Source organism: Herpailurus yagouaroundi, unplaced genomic scaffold, assembly GCF_014898765.1.
Source record: "Herpailurus yagouaroundi ecotype Mexico unplaced genomic scaffold, PumYag 221, whole genome shotgun sequence".
Taxonomy (NCBI): domain Eukaryota; kingdom Metazoa; phylum Chordata; class Mammalia; order Carnivora; family Felidae; genus Herpailurus; species Herpailurus yagouaroundi.
In genome coordinates, this window is record NW_024412452.1 from 12,054,743 (window position 1) to 12,067,014 (window position 12,272).

Below are 12,272 nucleotides of genomic sequence, written 5' to 3' on the forward strand. Positions count from 1 at the left end.
CCCCAATATCTGGCTGCCCTTGCCAGGCCAAAGGAAGATGCAAGAGACAAGCCAGCATCCTACAGCCATGCTTTCAATGAGGAGGGGTGGTTTCCAAACCAGAGGGCAGACCTCACACAGGTCCCAGGGCTCACCTTCTCTGCCATTTGTCTCTGCCCATGAGCACTCTAGCAACTCAGGATTTGAAGGGAACTGGAAATACCTCTCCTCATATGCTCCTCTGGCTCCTCATATGCTCTCCTCCTGGCTCCCCACAGGTGTCATTGTAAACTAGGAGCCTTCAGAGGGCAATATGCACCCACCCCTAAGGAAGTAGAGCTCTGGTGGGCAGGCGGAGGCATTCTCAGAGCTCTGAAAGTCCAACCCCCTGGGCCACCTCCTCCAGGAAGCCTCCCCTCATAGGGAGCTCCTTGTGTTCTATGGTCATTCCTTGGCCCTCAAAATAAAAATGCAGGGCCCCTTATTCAAAAAGTATTAAGAATTTCAGGCAGCGACAGGAGAGCATTAAGGCAAAGGCAGGGCCCTTCTCAGCACAAGGCCCTATGCACAGGTCACACATCCATAAAGCTGGCCCTGTGAGGAGGGGCCCATGCCTCCTCATCGAGGTGGAGGGCAAAGAGCTGAGGGGCTGGACTGGCACAAAGCCAAAGGGAATGGGAAGAGACCTGGAGGTGAACAGTGCGGGGCCCAGGCCTGAAGGAGGGACACACAGGGTCACCTCCAGGAACAATGGGGCATTCAGGAACAGCCGGTCTTCTCAGCAGGGCCCTGACGCCAGGCTCAGCCCTGCGATTCAGGCTCCACTCACTGAGTGAGCACTGGCAGGGGCTCAAGTAGGAGAAAGTTGAGGCTGCGGAGGTGGCCGTGGTAGAAACATCTATTTTTACCCATGTGGGTGGGGAGGCAGGTCAACGGTGGCTTTGAGTGAGTCCCAGAGCAGCCACCACAGGGGCCAGTGAGGGCCTGGGCTGGGACAGTCGTGAAGGAAGGGGAGCAGGCAGCCCATGGCAGCTGACGGCCACCCAGGCAGCCCACCCGAGGAGCACCAGGTCAGGCCTGTGTTGCACCTAGGAGCAAGATAGCCTCCCTAAAAGAAGCCGAGGAGGGCACTGCATCTATCCCCAGTTCTGCTCCCCCAACACTCACTCCAGGCCCTTGCCTCTGACACAACTGACCTAGAACAGAGCTGGAGACTCGTGGAGCCTAGCCCACAATCCCCACACCAACCCCTAAATAAGGACCATCACCTGTTTCGCTTTAGGTGCCTGAGGATGCTCTGGCCCATCAAAGTTGGTAAGGGTTCAGGAAGAAAGACAGAGTCTTGGCTAACTTACCCTGATGGGGACACCTGCTCAGTTACCCTCCATTGGAAGTGGAGTGTGGGCTAGCCTTTAAATAAGGAGCCAGCTGATGTGGTTGCTGAAGCCAGTGGGTAAAGCATGATGGGGGAATTTCAGACTCTGCACCAGCCTGGCACCCTGCTTGGGTGGCTCCTACCCAGCCTGTAGGTGAGACCAGCCAGTCCCCAACCCCTGCCTCCGGCAGCCAGCATATGAGGCCCCCACCTGTCCTCCCCGCAAGGGAGATACTGTGTGCTGAGGTGTTTACGTTACATAAACCTAACCACGCTCGTCAAGACAATTTGTGGCTCCCCCTGAGTAATGAAAACTCAAACGCCTTCTTGTGCAGGGCCAGGCTGGGCTCCCAGCCACAAACCCTGGATCCACTTCTAACTCCTGGATTCCTCTGGGCCCCTGCCAGCATGAGAGAGGAGGAGGGACCCCCCCCCCCAGCCCCACTCTGCTCACCACTGCCTACACTGCTGGGCTACCTCAAGGAAGGCAAGCAACCAACCCCTTGGGCAGCCTGCTGAGACTGTGCCAGAGGAGGGAACAGGTCCCCTCCCTGCGGGAGACCCCGCAGGATTTGGGGATGGCATGCACAGCCCTCAGGAGCCATGTACTCCCACTCTTGGCAGGCTCCCTCTTCATTTAAGGACAGTCTGCTATCCAAAGGCCACTGGCCTCGCTCCTCAGCCACTCTTCCTGATCCATCACCTCTTAGACATCATAGCAAACACTTAGTGTTCCTTCCTCCCTGTCACCCCTTCCAGGTGAGAAGGGTGGGGCCAGAAGTCCTGGGGCAGGAGCTACTCTGGAGGCCAGGGCAGGGGTGGAGAGGAGAGAACTGAAAAGAATGTCCACGCAAAGCTGCACTGCTTGTGTCCCACACAGTCCCAGAGAGGGAGTTCCATCTATATCATTGTCCTTAAGGTTGGGGTCCTTGGAGGTGTGCAGTATACAACCTGTACAGCCTTCTCAGACAGCCCTGTCAGCTTCTAAGGAATAAGGAGCAGATCTGGGCTCCCCCAGGGGGCATTGCTCACTCTTTATAGGTCTTCTGAGCAGACCTGAGGCTGTCCCCTAACAAGTCCTGCCTGTTCCATGGGGCCCAGCAGATTCGGATCTAGCTCATAAACCACAGAGGTCTGAGTGCAGACAGCCGATGGGAGGAAAGAAGGCGCTGGCCCCAGCCACCAGCTGGGGCAGGAGGGGGAAAGGGGCCTGTAGACAAATGGTTTTTACACTTTGAGTTAATGAGGGTCAGGCAGGGGCACCCACTGGCAGGAGAGGATAAATGAGAGGAAAAGTTGGGGGAGGGGGTAGGAGGAGGGGGGAGAGTACTCCAAATAAGGGAGGTGAGCGGAACACTTACACAGTCATAAAAACCTCATAGAAACACACACGTACACAGAACAGGTCAGCCCCACGCGAGCTTCCAGAGCCCCGCTGTGTGCCAGGCCCGGTGCTGGAGGCTGTGAGGCAGCTGTCTCCAGGCCCTTTAGTAGCAAACCCCTATCAGTGAAAAGTCTGCACTCCCAACATATTTCTCTCTCCATAAATTACCTCTCGTCTGACTGCCACGGATTCATTTCTTAGGGCACACTCTGTGCTTAGAACAAAGTTGGGTACAGGTGATGGATGTAAATCCTAATTTCAACTAGTCCTTGTGATATCTCAGTTTGTGTCACTGATCTCTTGTCAGATCTGATTAGGTGCTTGTTTTTTCACTTCCTAGTGCAGCTTGTCAGATGAGACCTTGCTGGGGTGAGAGACGGGTGCATCAGCCCTGCCAGGCATTTCTGCTTTGCCTTGTTAGCTTACCTCCACTCCGCTATTCTCTTCTGTTTGCGTTGTTAGTTTATCTTCCGTCGGAGTGTTTCATGGCAGGAATCTTTCTAAGCCATGTGTCCAATTTTGCGAGGGCTCTTTTAGTTAAATCCAGATCAGGTAACCTATAAATCCTCTTAACCAGACTCACATCAATAGCTAAGACACCAAACACTGATAAGTAAGAGTGGTGCTACCAAGACCCCATCCCTCAGGATACCTATTTACTTGGCATAAAACCTGTACCCATCTGTCTCATGTCATAAGAGGAGTCCAGGATCAATCTGAACAGTACATACTAGGAAAGAGTAGTGGCTTTGATTTTGTAAATATTTTTTTCTCATACCCCAGTGAAGTATTGTGAACCTCCTGAGGTCCATGGAGACCACCCCGGGGGGAGGGGGCAAAACACAGAGGTGGAGAAGACATTTAAATATTTTTATTATTTTTTTAATGTTTATTTATTTTGAGAGAGAGAGCACATGGGGGAGGGGCAGAGAGAGAGAGAGGGAGGGAGAATCCCAAGCAGGCTCCACACTATCAGCACAGAGCCCGATGTAGGGCTCAAACTCATGAACTGTGAGATCACGACCTGAGCCAAAATCAAGAGTCGGGCACTTAACCAACTGAGCCACCCAGGTGCCCCAAGAAAACATTTTATATGCCCTTAAAGACTGAGCTTAAGGTAGGAGAAGAAAATGTGAAAGAAATATCTAAACAATGAACATCTACCATGTGCCACATCCTCCTTTCCTGTCCTCTGGACCTCACAGTAACCCTCCAAAAGGAGCTATGATGAGTCCACATTTAAAGGGGGAACAGAACTTCCCCAGGCCTCACAGATGGTGGGGAGAGAGGCCAGAGAGGTGGGAGTCAAGTTCAGGCTGACCCAAGTAACTACTACGATAGTAGGCAGGGGGTGGCAAGGGCCCTGAAGGAGACACAAGGCATGAAAGCAAGGTCTCTGAGCCTGCCCTGGTGAGAACTCAGAGGCAGCCTCACGAAGGAGAGAAAGGAGGTTTTTCACAACTGGTGATGTTCAGACAGACTCCCTCATCCATACAGTACCTACACTCCCACCCCCCTGGGGGTCCTCACCTGACACCCCACTACCTCAGCACCTCACAGCTTTTCTGCAGCGCTTTCTGAAGAATCAGCAGCCTGCAGACTCTCAGGACTTTGCCATCAGGGCAGGTGATCCTGAGCTCTCCCCACCCCCCACCCCGTGTATTCATTTCCCTACCGCGCCCTCCCCTCCAACCGTACCCCAAGCCTTTGTGGGCAGGCTGGAAGTCCAGAATTTCCTTCTTCCATAAGCAGCACTGTTTGTGGACAGCTCTAGGGAAAACACAGTTTTCTTAGTAAATCCTCTCTCCTCAGTCATGCCAGTGATTCACCCTTTGCCAGGGTTGGCCAAGAGGCCTAAAGGGCTCCTGCCCTAAGCAAGGAAGCAGGGACCCACTCGCTCGGCCCCGACCCTCTGGCATCCTGAGGCCTCTTTCCCCACTTCGTATCTGAAGGACTGCTTAACACTTTGAAATCGCCTCCCAGAATGGCCAGTGGAAAAAAAAACCTATTTTCGCTGGACAAGATTTTCCAAAAGAAAAGGAAACTGCCTAAAAGTCCACCAGTAGGGGCCTGGCTAAATAAACTACGGCTTATCCAAATGGTAGACTGTTATGGAGCCATAAAACCGTGTTGCCGCGGCACGCTCAGTGATGTGGATAGACAGTCAGTATAGTGGTTGCAAGCCACTGTGTACAATGAGATCATATTCTTTAAAAATACTAACATATATTTCATACTCACATGGAAAATTCTAGGGATACCTATGTGCCAACAGTGGTTCTTTCTGGGTAATGGGATTAGTGGCTCTTTTATACTCTTCCTGTTGCTAGCTGTTTTCTCAAATTTCTATAATGAACACATAATACTTTTGTAATAAGACAAAAACCAATAAAAGCTATTTTTAAAAATAAAATAAATAGTCACCCTTGCCCATCTGGAAATAGTGTGTTGCCCAAATCCCCAGCAGGGGCTAGAGTGGGTAGTGAGGAGTGTGAACACTGGAAGCATTTCCCCAAGTGGCCAACCATGGGAAAGAAGACAGCCAAGGAGGCTCTGTGCCACACTTAGCCTCGCCTAAAGTGGGTGAAGGCACCTACTTCATTCCTGGCAAGGGCGACACAGGGAGGGATAGGAATGAACTGGATGACACTTGCCAAGATGCTGCCTTCCCTGGTCTGGATGAGTTGAAGATGAGCTGTGTAACAGATGACAGCCAACTCCCAGGCAGTGAACAGTATGACCAGACCAACAAGCCAACTTCTTCCTGCCTCAGGGCCTTTGCACTTGCTGTACCTTCTGCCTGGAATGCTCTCACCCATGTTTGCGTGGCTCACTCTCTCACTTCAGCCAGGTTTTACTCCGATGTCACATTTTCAGAGGGCTTCTCCCCAGACCCTATGGAAAAAGTCCACTCTCTATCCATCATCATTTTTATCTCCTCCCCCAGTTCACTTTTCCTCCTCATGCTCACTTCTTGCTACCTGAAATTGTTTATTGTCTGGCTCCCTGACCGGGAGCTTTTACAAGGGCAAGAATCCTGTGCTTAGAGCAGAGCCTGGGCACACCTCACAGCGCCCACGCTACCTCTGCACACAACTGCCCCTTCTTGATTCCCATGCCTGCTCCACACGGAAGGGGCTCTGGGTCCCGCTGAAAGTCATGAGCTGTGAGATTGGCTGTTGGCAGCGGAGTGCCTAGGCCTGTGGTGGGGCAGGAGGCAGTGTGCAAAGAGTGAGCACTCTGAGTCGACATGGCTGGGTTTGCCTTGAATCAGCAGCTGTGTGGCCTCTCTGAGTCTCAGTTTTCTGGTCTCTAAAATGGGGTTCAAAATAGCTCCTTGTCACAGGTGAGGATTAAAGGTGACAACGTGCCTCGTACAGCACCTGACTTACAGTTGGCACTCAGTAGCCAAGGGCTCCCCCTCTGACCGGCCTCCGACTTCACCCTCACCCCTGAACTGAGCCAACTCCAGAGGCCAGGGAAGAGCTGAGGCTCCCCCTGCCCCCTGCCCCAAGCTTCCCCACCCCCACTGGGAACAAGAGAGCAGAGCTGCCTGGTGGGGATGGGACTCATCCTGGGTGCAGCAGGCCCGAGAGCCTGGCCTGGTAGGAGGGGAGTCCCAGGCATCTGAGATAGCTTGACTGAACAGGGACGCAGCCTCCCCCACCCAGCGGCCCTTGGGGAAGGCAGGGACCCCCCCACCCCGCCCCAGCTCCTAAGGCTGGCACTGGCTGACGGGGGGCTGACAGAGCCAGCCTTCCCTCTCTCTGTCTCCCTTCCTCTCTCTCTCCCTCCGTGTCTCTCTGTCTCATCCCTGTCTCTCTCTCTCTCACACACACACACACACACACACACACACACACATACACACACTACACAACACACACCATACACAGACACCCACCACACACACATACCACACAAACCATACACACATCTCACACACACACACCACACACCGCACACACAGAAAACATACACACATACACACATCCCTGCCTGCCTGGCCCCCCTCCCTCCCCTCCTCTCTCCTATTCTCCATGGTGGAGGTGTTCCCTCAGGCCCATTTTTCTCATTCTTCTGGCAGCCTGAGCCGAACTGTGAAAATCCAGCTCTCCCGGGCCAGGCCCGGGTTATGTAAGAGGCCCCAGAAGCCCGGGGGAGGGGCAGATAGAGCCCCCATCTCCAGCGTGAGCAGGGACAACTCTCAGCTCCCACTTCAAGCCTCTCTGTTCAGGGTCACCAGGGCCATTCCTACCTACCCCCTCCCTCCCAGCCTCAGACTCCCTCACTGCCTACTCACAATGCCCCCGTGCAAAATCCAATCTCTGCCAATTCACCCATCCTTTTTCAAAACCAGCATTCGGGAATGCCAGGGAATCAAACACACCCAACCCCCCACCCCTGCAATCCCCTGAGAGTAACCCAATTCCCCTACCTGCTGCTTGCCAGACGACCACCCCTAGGTCTGAGAGGGGATGCACTTCATTCCTGGTGTGGGGCAGACAGGAAGTCCCAAATCTCCCACAACCAGAAGGAAGGGTATTACCAAGGAGAGGCTGGTCACATCTGCCCCCAGCAGGCTTCTCGAGGGACACTCACCCCCAGGCATCCATGCCAGCTAAGCCCCCTGATCGTACGGGTCTGCGGGAGGTGAGTCCAGCTTTAAGGAGCAGACCCTCACCAATGGAGCTCAGAAAAGGGTATATAAACCAAAACACCAGTGTGGAAGTGTCTGTCCCATGGGTGGCACAGCTGGATCAGCACGGCTCCACACGCCCCCTTCCCGTGAACAGGCCTGCTGGAAGCCAAAACGGCATCAGAGGTTTGCCCACTAGTGAGGCAGAGGGTCAATTCAATGCTTCATATAGCCTTGGGGGATGGAACTCCTTGCCAGGGGTCGCCTAGCCAGCCAAGTCTCTCTTCCCTGGACACAGTCAAGATGGGAGTCCGAGACTCACACGGTTCTCCCTAGATGGGTGAACACGTGCTCTGTTAAGGCTTGCCAGGCCCTGGGACCAGTCACCTCATCGGGGAGCCTTTGCCAGCCTGTGCTCGGGTCCTGCATGCAGTCACTTCCTAGTTCAGCTCTGAGGGCAGCTCTATTTCCGTCAGTTCTACGTTCTTGGATGGCACCTTGCTGCTGCCCCAAGGTTCAATTCGTGTGGGGGATCCAGGAATGACTGCAACTCTTTCCTGGATCCTGGACAGCAGGGAAGGGAAACGAGGGTGTGGATCAAGAAGGGTCCCCTGCCCTGCCCCATTTTCCAGGCTCAGCCACGTACTTACTTGTCCCCTCATTTCAGTAGCTGGCAGAGAGTCATAATTGAATTTGCAGTAGGGCTGAGAATGAAAAAAGAAAACCCTTTACATGTCTGGGATTAATTTATCCCTGATGATGGCCACATTCACACGCTCCTTTCTGCTTAGGTTTCCAGAGCATTCTGGCTGACAATGTGAAACACACACACACATACACACAGAGAGAAAGCATGTGTGCCCTGAGTGCACGCTGGGAGCGTGCGTGCGCCTGCATTCGTGACTGTGTCTGGAAGCATGGGGCTTCCTGGGTGGGTCTGACCATGACAGATGTAGCCGTCTGCATGAGGGGGTCTGTATGGGGCAGAGGGAGTCCTCTAGTGTGCACATCCGTAGGGATGCCCACTCTGGTCATTTGTGGGCAACTCTCCCGCATCTCACCAGAAGCCAGAGTGGAATAATCAAGGCCGTGCTGTTTTGCTATGAAAGGAAAGCCCAGACGTGGTGGCCGAGACAGGATGGCACAATGGGCGTCACCAGGGGGTCAGGGGAGCCACATGGCTTTACCACCCCCTGTCCTCATGCAGAGAGCAGCAAGCCCAGTCCCCCCGGACAGAGAAATGGGCTCACCATCACCCCCACACTGGAGGCCCCCCCCGAGAGACAGGAGCCATCTCCCACCTGCCCTGTCTTCTTCTTTAGTGCTCTCCCTCCTCCCTGAGACCCAAGTCAGCACGGAGCTCCTTTTCAAAATAAATTGAGCGCTCACTATGTGTCAGACAATTTGCATCATCTTGGGTAGTCCCCACAACACCTTGCTAGGGAAAGACCACCATCATTCCATGTTGCAGATGAGAAAATAGAGGCCTAGGGATAAAGTGACTCGTGATCACACAGCTAAGTGGCAGAGGCAGGGCTTGAAGTGCTGTGTGCCTGCTGCTAAAAGCCACCCTCTGGTGATGGGGATTAAGGAGGGCACTTGTGGTGATGAGCACCAGGTGATGTATGGAGGTGTAGAATCACTACACCGTATACCCGAAGCTAACATTACACTGGACGTTAACTAACTGGCATTTCAATAAAAACCTAAAAAATAAAAAAAATAATAATAATAGTAAAAGCCACATTCTTGCAACATCTCTTTTGACATTCCTTCAAAAGGCTGGGAATCCTTCTAAGAATGAAGAAGCCTTTTGGTCCTTGAAGCTCTGTTCCCAGATGATGTCTTCCAGGTGAGTTTGGTTGTCCGCAGTGGGAGTGCTCAGAGGGCAGGCCTCTCTGCATTCCCACATCCAGGGAGACCCAAGAGGGGTGCCCTCCTGGGGTTTCAGACAGTATTATCCTTCTGCCTTCCCTGTCTTGAAGGGTCTCTTGACACCTTCTTCCTGTTCTCTGGGTAGTGAGCCTGGATGGCAAAAGTGCTCCAGGAAAAGGAGAGGAAAATGCAGGTTACAAAGAGGTAAAATATACCAGCATTACCCATCATAAGTGTGGGTAGGATGATTTCTTTGTGGATTTTGCTCTTTTGTCTGTTCTTGGTCAAGTTCCTTTTGAAAAGATTCCAGAACATCTCTGCCAAAGCCAGCAGTAAAGGGAAGAGTTTCCTACATAGGCCTCAGCTGGCAGAGGGATGGAGTGGGCCCAGGAGACTGGGGATAGGGTCATAGGTAAGCTTCTGGAGGGCCCCACAGGGATCCCCTGTGTCTGCAGGAGGAAGGGGCAGCCAGGCTCTGGCCCCAGGCTGATGGTGGAAACATGGAAAACCGGCCAAGCTGGGGCAGCATCCAGCCCCTCTGCACAGGAGCTGAACCAGCCATGGCCCCCAACTCCACCCCACCCCCAAACACACTCAAGCTAGCCCTGCAGAGCCAAGGGAAAACATGGAACCAGGCGATCGATGGAGCCTACCATGAACCACTGTGTTATGAGGGAAATGTGACATGAGGCTTCCCCAACTGGATTTGGGGGGACCAGCTCAGGGGGCTTGTCTCTCTCTTCCTCCCATATTCTGTTTCTAATCGAATAAGTCTGGGAGCCAGTGCCGGTGGGGGGGAGGGGTGGTTAGAAGGGAGCCAGCTCTGGCCCCTGGTGGAATGACAAGCCAGCTGAGGAAATGCTCCAGCAGTTGCGTGAGGTTCTGGTCTCTTTCCTGTCCCCGTTGCCTGCCACAGTCATCTGTCTCTGTCTCTGTCCCTCACCATGAATCTGTGTCTCTCTACATCTGTCTCATCTGTTGTCTCTCTTTTACACACACACACACACACACACACCATGAAAAACTGAGACCAAAACAAAGGCAGAGAAATGGTATGAAACCCACATTGGGCCAAGCCACAGGGAATAGGAGCTGCAGCTGGTTGTCCTGGAGGAAGGAACAAGAGCAAATGGGGAAAGAAGGGAGAGGAAGTTCCCACCTGTCATGTCAGTATCTCAGCCGCCATTTAAGGACAAGCACATCAGGCTGAACCCTGGCCCTTACCCTGTTCTCTTCAGCAAGCAGGAAACATTGCCTGGGCTGTCCCCGTGTCCCTGTCAGGGGATGCCCACCTGGCTCCTCTGGAAATCCCATAATCCTACATTTATGAAACACGTGGAGAGAGGATTGAGACAAGTTTGAGTTCCCTGGAGGTGGAGGCAAAATGGGGAGGGGTGTGTGGGCCCAGGGGCAGGCCAGGGCTGTGCTTATAGCTCTTTCTGTCTGTCCAACCTCCCTGTCACCCTTCCTGGGCTGTCCACGTAGCCCTAGAAAGGGAAGAGAAAATGGTGTGTGTGAGCACACACACATATGTGTGCATGTGTGCACACAGAACATCTCTCTCTAAAACACTGACAGAGAAAGTAAAGGCAGGGAACCGAGTATCCTGGATACAAAGGGCTTATCAAATTCTACTGAACCATTTTTTGTAATGTTTATTTTTGAGAGAGAGACAGAGAGACAGAGACCAGGGGAGGAGCACAGAGAGACGGAGGCATAGAATCCGAAGCAGGCTCCAGGCTCTGAGCTGTCAACACAGAGCCCCACGTGGGGCTCGAACTCACAGACCGTGAGATCATGACCTGAGCCGAAGTTGGAAGCTTAGCTGACTGAGCCACCCAGATGCCCCTTTACTGAACCATTTTTTAACAGATGAGAGTTATTCTCCACCTTGCAGCAAGAGTGGGTCTCAAATGTTGAGAACTAACTGAATTTCATTTAGAACATAAAGATCCCTTTTGAAATGGCTCTGAGAGCCTGGCTATTTAGAGAGAACTTTCAGTGAAACAGTCAAGTCCCCTTAGTGAAGGAAGCAGACATCTCATTAAGGTCTGTGATGCGATTTCAGCCCTGGAGGCACAGACTGAGGGTGGGAGAAGGCAGAGAGAATCATGTTTGCAGCGGTGGCTGCAGGTCAGAGGAAACACCCCGGAGGAAGGGCCAAGCAGAGACCTGAGGGATGGGCAAAGGCCAGGTCTGAAAATGGCTCAGCTCAGCAGAGCAGAGGGAAAGGCAACAACAGATGACACGAGAGAGGCAAGTGAGGAGTCGCCTCTGGAGGAGCCCTGCGCCACTGTGATTGACCTCCCTCCTGAGGACGGTAGAGAACCAGGCCAGGTTGAGTTTCACTGCTTGTGGACAGTGGGTCAGTGGAGAGGAGGTGGGCTGAAGAAATGATCCTCGGACTTCCATAATGTGGGCCCAGTGGTGGCCTCATTGCAAGTGGAGGTGGTGCCAATGGGAAGAGAAATAGCTTGATTCAGAGAGACTTGAGAGTCAGAATCTGGGATTCAGTGATGTCTTGGATAAGGGGTTAGGAGGAAGTAAGACTCAAGGGTGCCTCCCACACGTCCAGCTCCAGTGACCAAGCATCTGGAGAGAACAACAGGGCAGCAATGGTTCTCATGGGGTGTAGAATGCAGTGCTGGGTGGGAGGTCTTGAGTTTGTGGAGCCTGTGAATGACCCTTGGGGAATTGCCCCTTAGGTAAGACGCTGGATAACACGGCTCCAGCACAGAGCAGAAGGGGGTGGGGGGGCGGAGGTAGAGGTAGGGATTCCAGGGTCAGTAGCCTCTGGAGCACAGTGGAAGCCATAGGAACATATGAGGCTGCAGAAGAGACATACAGTGTAAAAAGAACAGGGGGCCAGGGCAAGAGCTTGGGGAACACTATAGACCAACAGAGAAGGATGCCTAGAAAGAGAGGAGAAAAATCGGACAACTGTGATGTCACAGAAGCCAAAGACTGAGAGTGTATCACGAAGCAGAGCGATATTCGGTGCTACCGGCTGCTGCCCAGAC